The sequence below is a fragment of the Struthio camelus genome, chromosome 2 (assembly GCF_040807025.1).
Source record: "Struthio camelus isolate bStrCam1 chromosome 2, bStrCam1.hap1, whole genome shotgun sequence".
Classification (NCBI taxonomy): domain Eukaryota; kingdom Metazoa; phylum Chordata; class Aves; order Struthioniformes; family Struthionidae; genus Struthio; species Struthio camelus.
In genome coordinates, this window is record NC_090943.1 from 120,794,712 (window position 1) to 120,808,471 (window position 13,760).

The window sequence follows — 13,760 nt, forward strand, 5'->3', positions numbered from 1 at the left end:
AGTAGTATGAAATATAGCAAAGGTGATGAAGTTATCTCTGCTCTTGTTTATTGCCTGAGTTCAGTTCCAGTGTTTATAAGACAAAGCACAGTATTCCCATAGCAAAAAAAAAAAGAGATTTCATTCAGTAGTGCGTATGAATAATACTTGAAAAGACAAGTACTGTTTAGTTTACTTAATATATTGCTCATTAGTGCACCACAATACAGACATTTTTTAAAAGACTGCAATCACCATGACAACCTGATAACATTTAGCCAGATCATTTCCGAATACGATTATCCTTCTGAAAAACTTTGCCTTTTTATGAAAACAGAGGGCAGTTTTCGAGTTTGTGCTCTGTTCCTAAGATAACCTGTTTGTTCCATCTCTGAAAAGCACTGTAATATAGTGGGAGAATGTAAGGAAAAGTAAAAGAAAGGCATAAGAGGAAGACGGGGATTTGTGCTAAAATTGTCATCCTGAGTTCAAGGAAAATCCTGCTGTCCTACACCATAAAACCCATACAAAGGGAGTAGCTTGCACATGCAGTTTGGATTGCAGGCCAAGATCTCCGGGATCTGAGTTCAGCAGCAATCAAGTGGGCATCATTGCAAGACCAAAAAGACTTTGAGAACCAAGACCACAGTGGACACTTACCCTTGCATTTCTTCGGTAGCACAGAAGAGAAATCAGCTGCTAGGGTTAACCCACCGGATGCTTCTGCTCAAGAGCATGGGCAGGGCTATAAAGCCTCCATACTGATTTTTACCTGAAATTGAAGGAATAACTTTGGGTGCTGGACAACAAGTCATGTCAGGGTGATGCAAATTTATTGTTTCACTAGTAAAAGTAGAGAGGACACCTGATTTTTGTCCTCTGTGGTGGTAGCTCAACCATGATGTGCGATGCTAATGCAACAGATGCAAGTCAGCGTCCAGTGGTTCCCTGCCCACATGAAGAGAAGTCTTGTTCCCCTCTTTTCCTGACCACATTGCTTACTTTCTCACTCTCTGAAACAAACTACTTTCAGAGTACAGTAGCCTATGCCCGCTTGCAGCTAACACAGCTAACTGACGTTGCTTGATAAATAGGTTGAATTTGTCGGTAACCTCTGCTGTCTTCCATTGATTTACTATCACAATCTCAGGCACTGCCAAATTATTACTTTATTGGGAAGGAAAATAGAGGTACCACAAAGTGACACTTATTCCTAAGAAGAATTTGGCAGGCAGCCGTGATAAGAAGGACTCAATGGCCCGAGTCTGAATCTCCCAGTGGGACTGCTACAGTGTGAGGATTCCCTTACTAGGATACAGCAAGAAAAGAGTACAGCCCCTGTTGGCTTGCCTTCTTGCCATCTCATTAGGTTAACACGTTTTGGATTAAATGTTTACAAACTCCAAATCTGCACAGACTTGCAATCACAAGCATAATTAGTTGTGATTTCCCAACAGAAATTATTGCAATTACTCTGTTAACGACTAGCACTTCTGTTTCAGGCAAGACAATTGCCGGCAAAGTCATCGCTTAGGAATTCACAGAAAGTGAAGGGGAAAGTGTGTAAGTGCTGCAGAAGAAAATTTGATCTAGAAGTCTGAATTAATATTTAGGGGAAAAATACAGCATTTTTATTGTCTAAATGTGCACAGATAAAGGACCTAAACCCATGACTTGAATTCATGGCTTTGGGTTTAGGAATTTGGCTTGATTTATGAAGACCCAGGGCCAATCTTCTTAAGTATATTTAACACTGAAGATTTGCACCATCATTTCTGACTTAACCTGGCCCACACAGGGCAAAAATCACACCCAGAGATTATTTTCATTACAGTCCTGGATTGATTCTTCTCTGAAGCCAGTAGGTAACAATGCTGCGCTGAGTAGCTGCTCTGAACAGCTACCCCGCTTCATGCCTGCCTTGCTTCGTGGTTTTAAACAAGAATGTGTGGGACGTGGAGACTTCGTAAGGACTATTAATAACACAGGTGATATATACGCAGCTTTCCCATTATTATGCTGACTGCAAAACTACCCAGACAAGAGCTCAAACATGAAAAAGAAAACACGCAAACGGCCTTGAGCAAGACAGTGTTGTCAGGGGTCAGACTGAGGAGGCCTCCAGAGAGCTTAGCCTGAAAAGCATAGATGTCTGACAGGCTTGGTGTGTGCTCTGCAACGCTGCAGGTGCGTTGTGGGCTGTGGCAACTGCCCCAGCACTGATCATTCCTGGCATAGCAAAGCATACCATGCCTCAAAGCTGACTGCAAGGGCGTCAGCTTTCTGTGGCAGAAAGAAAACACCTGCAAATAATGCTCTTATTGCTGTCAGTGGCTTGCTGGCATTGCTCTCTGCTCCATGGAGAGCACAAGAGAGCACAACTCTGCTCAGACAGGCCTTTAACTATACACGGAGCACATACAGCATGGCCTTGGGCCGTGTGTGGCGTTTGCAGACTCCCAGCCTTGGTATTAGCTGGGGAGATACCGAGAAAGACTGCTAGATACCCATGTTTAGGGACTTAGGTGCGCTCGTGATGGTTCTCGCAGTATGATCAAGCTGCCTGTCCAATATGAGCCCAATTTAACCAAAATAGTTTTGGTATTCACCAAAAAAGGTGGCGGAGAGCAAGCAGCAAGCAATGCCGTGTTTCTGCATCAGCTTCCCTCGTGGCCTCCAGCTGTTTGCTGAGGGGAGAGTTTCTTCCCAGCACTGTACTGAGGTGGTGTTTGGGAACGTGTGATCTAAGGCAATGCAGCTTCATGCCAGGCACCAGCCTCCCACCTCTCAAAAGGATGCTAAGCTCCACTTGGCCCTTTGCATAGTGGGAGTGGGAAAAAGCACCGAGGTTTCTTATCTCTTATTTCATCATTTTATTGCAATATTGTGGCTGATTAAGTACTTGAGAATGACTCTTCATGCAATTTTGGTTTTGCAAGCTCCTTAGGGAGCTGGTCCTCGAGCCCTGTGTTGCTCCATTTCAGAATGAATAAAGGAGGCTATGTTAAACTGCCATTCAGGAATTACAATTATGAAAAATCCTGTAAAATTATTCAAAATGCTCTCCCTGCCAATCCATATGCTCTTAATGTTGCCATGCTACTCTTTTTCTGTTTTTAAATGATAAAAATCATTTGCTCCTGGACTAAGAACTAAGATCTAGACCAGAATTACATTTCATAGCACAGTTATAAACTCCTCAAGACAAGTGGTTCTAATGGAAACAAAAACAACTCTGTAATGGTAGCAGGTGCAAAATGAAGCAGTACATTAAAAATAGCCTGGCTGCCTTCTCCAGCGGCATGAGTTCTGTGTGCATATCACTCCAAAATAATCCATTTATCCTTTCTCCCCATGGTTACAACGAACCAAGTCTGGGCTTTGTATGCTGCAGATATGGCTGTGAGAATTTAAAAAAAACCGCAGCCCATCAACCAAGCGCTCCCCTGTGCCTTCATTTTAACATTTGCTGGACATCAAAACCTTTTCCCTAGCTTCTCCCTACTGCAGAAAGGGGAATGACTGCAAGAACCAAATGCATCTCTTCAGCCACTGTTAAGTGCTAACTTTCTTTCTAAGAGTAAAAGGCTAAATTAATTTAAGTTTTGCTAAGGATGAAGTTGGCTCTGGGACTGTTTATGTTGCAGGGTTTAGTGTCCGTGAGCCACCCTGGAGGTTTTAGACATGAGTTGCTTCCTATGAAGAAAGCATGTATCTCCTTCAAATTGCCAGCATTTAACGAGCAAAGCGCAGCTTGCATGGACTCCACCCTATATCCCAGCCTTTCTGGAACTCCTATCTGCCATTTCTTTCCAGGCCCATACCCTTTCACTTCATCCTAGTCTTTATTTTCTCTAGGAGTGCTTTTTGGTGTCCTCTTGTGACATTATGGGATAATTTTTCAGAATTTTTCTCCATGTTTGCATTTGGTAGTCACATATTCAGTCAGGCCAGCTGACTTGAAAGTGATGATGGATGTAAAAGCTGCCATGGTGCTAAAAACATGGAGCACAATCCTGGAGCCTCTAGATTCAGTGGGCACTGCCCAGCTTCATGCAAGCGCTTTCATTTGCCCTATTCTCCACAGAGGGGTCCTTCTGGTGTTGGTTCATGGCAAGGGTGTTCTTTTTCCCAACAAGTGAAAACATATGAATCAAAAATTTGCATGCAAATTGAAACCTTGCAGATAGTTCATTCTCGTGGTAATCATTGTGCAAGGGCAAAGAGCTAAGAGACCCAATTTAATATCGTTAGTATAAATAGCATTTGGAAGTCAAGCTATATTGATCACTTATATTTATGCCTTTTTCTCTTGGTCATTTCCTCTCATCCCACCTGTTGATCTCAGCAGACTAAAGCATTAGGCCAAAAGAGAAAGCCGGAGTAAACCAGCTGAACCGAAGTCCTAGTATTTTCTGCAGGAAGAGAATTTGTCTGTAGACTTCAGCCTTTCCACAAGCCAGCTTGTGTCTCTGTTGCCTGGTACAAGCTCTGTCAAGGCATGGATTCAAAGGACATGAATGAAGTTCATCTGCTGACAGCTGAACATTGTTTTATCTAGATAAACGTTTAGTGAGGCGTTTCCCAGCAGCTCCCAAGCTGCAGTCCATGAGCCTGCAGAAATGAGGCCTTTACTGCAGTTGGTTTATACCACCTGTAATAAATCAACTCTTCTAACAGAAATTAGCTTGTCACAGCTTAGTGCAGTCATGTATGCAGACCTAGGTGACTTGCTGTCATGAAGATGCTCCCATGAAAAGGTAGCTCATCCTGGAGCTGATCCTACCCCTGCAGTGAGTTCACCAAGGAGAGGCTCTACCAGCCCACGAGTGAGCTGCTTCGCTCTTCCAGGGACCAGACATCCCAGACTGGCTGATGTCTAGATCAGTGTAAGGAAGTCACTTGTGGAGTTGGATGAGGGGACATTTTGACACACTGTCTTTTACCCACAAGCAGTAAATACAGCTGATTTGCCTAAAATAGCAACTGCCTTTCGAAGGATGGGCTTCCCAAAGTGTTGGAAAGAGCAGCTTTTACCCCATGACTGAATATGGGATTCTTATCTTTATTTTAAGCTGGAAGATTTGTCGGGGGGGAAGTAATTTTTTTTTTAATTTGCATATTACCTTTAATGCAAGCACTTCTAGAAGGCCTACATGCCAAGCCCCATGGGAAGGGCAGTGACTCTCCAGTAACTGACTCTCTCTTCTGAATGGGTCTCTTCTCCTCTGACAAACGGACTGTGACTGGTGAGCTCAGTATTTATTATATCTAACTACTCAGAGAAAAAAAAAAGCTGTGCCAGCCCACCCGCTCTATTGCAGGCTCTCACCTGGTGGTCTCACCTGCAACACATGCACTTCAAATGCTCAGGACTTCAAAGTCACCTAAATCTAGAATTTAATTCTTACTGTCAGTCTTAGCCATCATAATTTGCAGCCTTCTGGAGACACAAGCAAATCAACCTGAGATACTGTCTGGCATGTGATTAGCCAAACTTTATTGGCAGACAGCTAACATAGCGTAGCCCTTCCCCATGGCTGAGGGTTTCTTTAAGCTCGGAGGCCTTGCTCATATTCCAAATCCATGCTCTGTTTATATTTTCTTTGTCCTGAACAAAAATTGGCCCCATTGTGTGGGAGCAACACTGGAAAAGAAAAACAAGAAACATCCACTGAGAGAAAATGGATATTGTGGGAGCTGAGGAAATGTACATACTTTGCTGATTCCATTTTCTGATGATGTCAGAGTCAAAGAATATCTTTAAAAAAAACCCTCAGTAACTTGGAATCAAAAGCTCTGTTCATCACAGTCTCTTGTTAAAAGAAGAAATGTAAACAATCTCCCTTACCACCCCTCAACCCCCCCCCCCCCAGCCTCCAAGAAATTAAATCTGGCTCCATTTGGATAGGCCCTCAGATGGAATCAAGGGTACGTCTCTGGGGAGAGAGGCGTTAATGTACCGGGGGAGGGATAAAGGGGGGACAGGAAAATTTGATTGTGCTATGTGAAATGCAGGGATTCAAGCTGCTGCTTTTCATGGAGGCTGAAGAAGGGCGGCCTGACACTTTACAGATTGGGTGTAATACACAGGAAATTTGTCCTTTCTGCCAGAGCAGTCTAGGGATAGGGCTACCCCCCCCCCCCCAAGCCACTTTGCTTGGCTGGTAAAAGCTCAGGAGAAAAGGGTTAAATAAATGTTTGTGATATGATAAGGTGCTTGTTTATTCAAGGGATGACAGATTATTGGCTCCCAAGGCAGGGTTGAAAAATAGTACAAAGGAGCTGGCGTTCCCTTCACTGATGTGATTTCCTCCTAAGGTTTTGCTCTTTGGTAGGAACAATATGCGCTGGGAATTAAGAGGGATAACTTTATTTCAGACCAGAACAGACAGACTAAGAGCTGCTTTCTGGAATTACTGACTCTGTTTTTGTTTTTATTTTCCTTTTTTTTTTTTTTCTCCTTGCCGAACCTCTTCTTCCAAAGTCTTTGAAAAGTGGGTTATCTCCTGTCCAGCAGGAACACCCAGCACGGCAAGCTGACTAGACCATTGCAGATTAGGGCTTTGACCCTTTTACTTTATGCATAATTTTCTATTTTATCACCACTGCTGTAAAGCTAACTCCTGCTTCAAAGAGTTCAGGCCCTAGCTGAGAGCCGCACATCAGTAAGTGATAGCCGGGCGTTACAGCGGAGAATCAGTTGCTGCCAAAGGGCTACACGGGCTTCCCGCAGACTGAACTCTCCCCTCGTAGAGACCAGCGAACACAAGGGCAGCTCTGTTTAATTCGAGTACCAGGGGAAACCCTGTGGGCAGCAGGGCGAGCGCCCTGCCGGGGGCCTCCGTGCCCATCCCTGCGGGAACAACGCTGCCGCGGGAGCAAAGGGCGAGGGTGCGATTCCTCCCGCGCGGTTACCTCCGATGAGCTGAACTTTGAGCAGGGCTCCACAGGTCCTGAGCCCAGCTTGGAGATGAAGATAGAAAAGGCACCGCTTCGTGCCAGCCCTGCTTCAGATGCCCTAAAACTGTCCTTTAGTGCCTGTCCAGTGGCCTGATTCCTCCAGCCGCAGAATTATTCTCTGTCAGTGCCATCAGCCGGGGGAATGATTTCCTGTGCGGATAAGAGCGACGTTTCACATTATTAGTACAAATACACATTGTCTGGTCACAATACGGCAAAAAGCGAGGGGAGGATTTCTCACCAGCAAGAAACGTGCTTGACAGCTTGACTGAGGAGCCGGCGCTACTGTGGCCCGTCCGTGCGATGGAGATACGGCTCGGCTGAGATCACGGGCCAGGCAGCGACCCGGGAGCGGAGCTGCGATGTTCGAGCAGCACAAAGCTCGGCACATTTGTGCACAGTATATGTGGTAGGAGAGCACGCTAGTGGTTGCTCATTGGGAACATCAGGCAGCAGTTCCCATGATCCTGGAGTAAATGACAGTTAAACCACACATTTGTTTTCAATGTTTGAATCTGGCACCGGATTCCTTTTTGAATGAAAACTATGCCAAACATCTTTTATATTTTTTTTCCTCAAGCAAATATGCGAGCAATCCAGCAGTGAAGTGCCAGAAACATTTGCTTTCCTTCCTTAGAAGTGGGGTATAGAAAAAAAGAAAAAAAACACCACACACTCATACACACAACAAATTTTATTTAAAAGAACTCAGAGGCCAAGTTGCTGTAAACACCGGTAGGACTGGGCTGCTGAACTCTGCTCCAGCGTGTGTGCTTGTGTAAGGGGAGGGAGAATAAACATGTGTGTGTTGGGGGCTTATGCACAGAAAGATTCTCTCGCACTGTCTATTCCTTTCGGATACTTGCAGTACTTTGCAAATACATACAACATGAAAATGGATCCAAACAAAGCTGAAGACCAGAACTCAGCACTTGGAAGGAAACTTCTGACCTATTTAGTGGGTAAACCCAGGAATAAGCTACTGGAGCTAGCAGATCGCCATGTGTCTTCAGTGCCATAAAGGCCTGGGCCCGAGCAGCAAAGACACTGCCCTTAAAATCCCCAGGGCCGTACGCCTTCACGGCAAACAAAGATCAAGCAAAAGCGGGGTGCAGACTGCTCTGGGAGGCGGATTAATGTTCAAAGGCTGAGTCAAAGGAGAGCGGAGATAAGGCGAACAGCGTCATACCAAAGATAGCTATTAAACATAGTGGTAATCTGCTGAACCACATCCAAACAGAGAGCCTTTTCGCATTGTTGGCCGTGAATAACTCGGGGGTAGATACCAGGGGCAGAGGCTGGGGAAGATGGGTGTGGGAAGTGCTGTCTAAAGGTTTCTTCCTCCGTAATTCTAGACACCCTTCACCTCTGCTCTGGTCCTGTTAGACCCGTGGCTGTGGTACCTGAGCCCTCTGCCTTGAATGGGAACTAGCTGAATACTTGGAAAGCACGTGCCGGTCCCGTGGTCCCACAAGTACGGAGAGGCGGCTCCTGCCTGGCATAAGGTGACAATCCCTTGCTCAGACTTAGTGCAGAGGGGGGTCTGGAGGCAATGTCTGCTCTGCTACTTATAGCGTTTAATTACAAATGCTTATACATACTGGTTTGATTCTGCTTTGACCATCATATTAAGATAACTTTTCTTAATTAATACTGTTAATAACATCGTAAGATAAACACCTTGTCAAGTTTCTGCTCCAATATTGTGTTAGCTTATGCTTGGATTGTGTTTCTTATTGCATCCTTGCTAGCTTTTATGATCCAGTTGTTTCTGTCTGTAAGGCATTTCAACATACTTTCAGCCTCCCACTGACTCCCTGCCTTCTCCTGTGCTGCTCCAGCATTTACTGGGACTGAGAAGCCGGCTCATCCTAAAGCCATGTGCTGTGCTTAGGCTCACGTCGATAAAAAGACATCAGTATCATTGTAACTGTACAGGAGTTGTGCAGCTATTAACAAAAACCCTTCAAGATGCCCCTTGTCTCCCTACACCGTTTTCATGGGCAGCTTACTCTCCAGTGCCGGTGGTCAGGCGCTTAGGGAGGAGCAGTGCCTGCATATCCCAGAGTATCATGTCACCATCCTGCCCAGAAAAAGGACTCCACACTATGTCAGTACCCCTTGAATTTCTTGGGCAGCTTAGAGCAGGTATTTCCATACTCTTCATGAGCTGTCTCCAGTGCCCAGTACCTGAATTGAGGTAATGATGCATCAGCTGGGACTCAGGGGCACAGTCCTGTCAAAGTCAGGGGAGTTAAGTCAGGTCACACCGGGGGCTGATTTGTTTTGAACAAACATTGTATAACACTCAACTCTGCAATGTGTCAGTAATCTCTGCCAATAGAAATATTCTTACTCATCTCCCTAAGCTGCCCTTTATATTTATCTACAAAAAATTGTGTAATTTTGTTAAGTGCACACACTCCTGCCCCTACCTACATTTATGTACTCTCCCAATCCAAAATGCAACAGCTCAGGACAAAAATAATTTCTTGTGTACAGGAAGAAAAATAGCGCATCAATGGAATTGCATATTTTTAGTTCCAGCTTTTGTTTGCAGGATGGTCTTTCAATTTGTGGGTCAGGTTAAGTCAAATATTTCCATACAGTGTTGAACAGAGGAGGAGAACAGACACCCCTCTGGCTGCTGCACTATTTCTCTTCTTAGACATGAAACTGGTCTTCAGTCAAGCCTGGTTAACAGGTTCACAGAAAGTCGGAGAAAGGTCTTGTAGGATGCACTATTTCTTCTCAAAGAGACTATGTGGAACCAGAAGATAGAGAGGTTACATTTTGAGGCTGCATCTTTGCACAGGCCTCAGTGCAAAGGGGACCATTTGCTGAGGCTGAACGTTAGCCTTGTTACCAAGGCTGTTACCATCCAGTGTTTGAATGGGATCTGAAACCAGAGGGTGGCTTATCACGTTTGCACAGGACACAAAAAGGGATGGGTCGTAAACCTTGATACTCAGGCACTTTCAGGGCTTCAGTGCTGTTACGTGACATGAGACAGGGAAGTAAAGGAGCTCTTGCTCTAGTTAATCCCCACAGCTCATCTCCATCCCTTATCCCCGCAGGCCAATTCTCCCAGGCACAAGTACAGTTTCATCACCTTCCTCTTCAAAAACCATGTCACCAATTGGCACAAATAACTAGTGTGCCCTGTCTACTGCTGCCAACCATGGGACACAGCTATTATTTGCCTTCTTTGCTGCGGTCACTGTAATGGCTAAAGCACCTTCTTCCTTTCCCTTACCGTCCACCCCAAGGAATCACATGCTGAGAGCAATGATAATTTAGTTGCTGATGCAGCTTCGCAATGATAAGTATCATAACTGGTGAGACTTTGATTATGTCCTTTTGAAGATGAGGCAAGCGCTGCTGTTTACAGCATCCTCCTGCCATTGACAGTCATTTGACTTCCTGACATTGCCTCTGGGGTGATGCACAACCTCCGCTTCCCCAGCAGCCCTCAGTCCCAGGAGAGGTATAATTTTGCCCAGCGCAGGGGTAATTCCTTCAGTTACAGGGAAGCAATCGATCATTTGCGCAGTCTGCTGCTTGCACAGTGGCACTAGGCTGGCCAGAAGCACCCCCCAGGCCCCCTCCGTTCAGAGAGCTGCTGCCGGATATGCACCAAGTTGCATGAGAACTAGTGATGCTGTAGCAGCCTCAGCTTCTGGCATTTCCTGGCTTTTCTTAATCTTAACATCTCATTAGCCTTTATTTGCAGATGCATATCCTTGTTCTCTTCTAACACAGGCTGCTGTAAATCATTGCTGCCTCTGCTGAAATCAATAGTCGCCTCAGAAAGGGAAGGCCAACAGGCCTCCAGCCATTCTGCAAAGGCAGCGGGACTACTGCAAGGCATTAGCTTAATTACCGTTGTCTGACAGCAGTCCCAGCCTAATCATGCCATCTCCAGAGGATGGAGCAAAGTCCAGCTCCACATCCAAACTTTCTTCCAGTCATCTCAACTGAACTGAACTCACTTGCCCATTGCTTGCTCTTTTTTGGAAGAAGGGCCATCACCTTTCATCTACGTGGAGCAATGAATCCATCCAACAACTTGATAAATATAAGAGGTTTTGGCAAAGATGCTTTGAGCAAGCAAATGCTTTATCTGGATGCATAAAGCAATTGTTAGTATCACATGCACTAGAAAGGCGTGTAGCTTTATTTTTAGCTAAGTAGGAAATACTGAGGTTAGCATTGTTATTCAGAGGTTGAAGATCAAGTGGAAAACTGGTTAAACTGTAAACAGGCCTGTAGAGAGAGATTGAACAGTGGGAGCATCTGACTTCTCCTTATTTGTTCATGGTGATCATTTTATAGTTAATATTTTTGCTATGGTGGTAAAGCTACATTTTAAATAGAGATCTGCAGCTAGTGAATTAGTCTCTAGTTATTGTTAGACTATAATACTGCTCATCTATAACATACAGTTTCTATTATCCCATCAGAATTAGATTATCTGAATGATGGAAAAACCTCTTCAGTTGGAAACAAACCTTATTTTTATAGGACATAGTCTCATCTTTAGCACCAAGCCCAAATACCCAACAGTGGAAGAGGGTGCTATGAAAAGTGAAGATGAAAGACATGTAACTGACCAGGTCACTGCTGTGATGCTTTGAATTTCAGGTACTCTCCAGTGCCTGGTAGACCTAAATATGAACGTGTCTGCCGAGTCCACTTCCTCTCTCCCTTCACTGTTGCTCGTACTTCCCAGGGCTTTTCAAACCTGTCCCCTCAAACCTCTCTCCAAGGGGTGTGTGTGTAGCAGGCAGCCCAGGCATGGCCTCAGAGTTGCCACACTGTGCTCCCGGCTGGCCACCGCTGAGCTGTCCCTCCTGGCTCATGGAGAGATTGGGCACTCGTGCTCAGCTGTGCAACATGCAGCCACACCATCTGTCCCCAAAGAGGCGCCTATGCAAAGTGACAGCCTCCTGAGATGCTTCATCACCCTTTTCTCTGGCCCTTTGCCCAGAAAAGCATGCTTGAGTGTTGCTGGGTAGCCTTGATCCTGCTGGGATCATGCCCTGTGCCACCACGCACCCACAGATCCTGCGCTGAAGCCACAGTGGCTAGAGAAATCTCCATGGAAAAGCGAAATATCACAGGACATATTTCTCCTCCACAAAGCTCTACCCTTCCACCTTTCCTCTTTGCTAGGATGACCTGGGTTGAAATCAAACAAAACCCATCCATACATAATACATTGCATCTCTGCTGTGCCAGGTGCCTCACCATGGAAAATCTTTTGACAGCACTTGATCCTCGTTGCCATCAACTGGTGAAAAGGTGACTGGGAGTGAGGGGAGGGTGAGGGGAGTTGTGACCATCGTGAAGCGTGCCACGTTCCCACATTGTTCCTGTGTCACCACGAGCTGCCTGGGCAGGCTTTCGCTCTGCTCTCAATGCAGCAAGGCTTCAAATTGGGAATAATAGTGATGCACACTGGTTTTGGTGCCTTTAGCTGGGCAGGGTTGCATGGCCTGGCCATCCCTGCCGTGACCACACGCATCGCATGGCGCTGCCAGCCCTCGAGGCTATGGGCAGCCCCGAGCACGCAGCGGGTGGCCCGGGCCTTTTGCGCTCGTTGCGGCACTATTTGGAGAACGTTCCATAGATAAACTGGGTTCAAAATTCATCAAAATACATTAAATTACAGGAAAGCTGTAAAAAAGAGACCTATAAACTGTATACAGACACAAGATATAGTGAAAGACATAAACATAAATCAATATGCACGTCATAAGAAATCTTTCTATACTTAATGTGTACAAAATATGAAGCAAATAATTACCTATCGGTGTATATTTCTACAGGTTTTTTTTTTTCCCCCTCAGCCTGAGATGAAAGCTAACATTACAGATTTATTCTGGTGGAAATGCTGATGTTTGTGTGAAGTGAACTTATTCTTTGTTTATGTAACCCCAAGTTTTCAGCTACTTTATCAAATAACTACCTCTTCGTATTTGCTGGCTCACAGAAAACCTTAGCTTTGTTCTACAGCAGTAGCTACAGTCAGGGTAATACAACAAGCACACCGTTAAGGAGTGATCAAGAGATTTTAAAGCAGCTAAAATGCCCTGGGAGGGTCTCTGTCTCCAAAGGTGTCAAACTTTGTGGTGTTGGACTGTGGGTTAAACTCCCTCAAGGGAGGAAGGGGAAAAGATAACGGATAAAGGCTCTCATTTATATAATGTTTTCCTCTCTAAAAAGATCTCAACTTTCCGTACGAGTTGCAAACACACAAAAATTGCCTGTCACACTAGAGTCCGTTCATAGAAACAGAATTCGGTCTCTGCAAAAACACTGTGACTTAAAACTTATAACCGATTTCCCATTTATAGTGGGGGGGGGGATTAGCTGGTAGAGTAGCTAGATAATGGTTTGGCATGTGAACCTTTCATCCCAAGGTCACTCGTGCTGTACAGAAAGGTAATGGCTGCAATGAATTTAAGTCACATTGTGATGACTTGAACTTGGCTGGCTCGAGAGGAGCTGTTGGAAAGCAGATAACTCAGACCAGCCAGGGAGATGCCGGGGAGGGGAGATGAGAGAGTGACACCTCTCTCTTGGCCCTTTCTATGCAGTACTTTACTGTCATGACTGGCATTCAGTAGTACTCCATATGGCAGACATGGAGAAACCAGTGGATCTGAGCACCCAGCTACCGTCTCCTTCCCGCCATGCGGGGTACCATGACATGTTCTCCTGAAGCAGGAGAAAAGCTTTTCATAGTGGTTTCTGGTTTTCTGCCTTTGTGGAGGGGAAGTAGATTTTGCTTTTCATTACCGCCATGTCATATA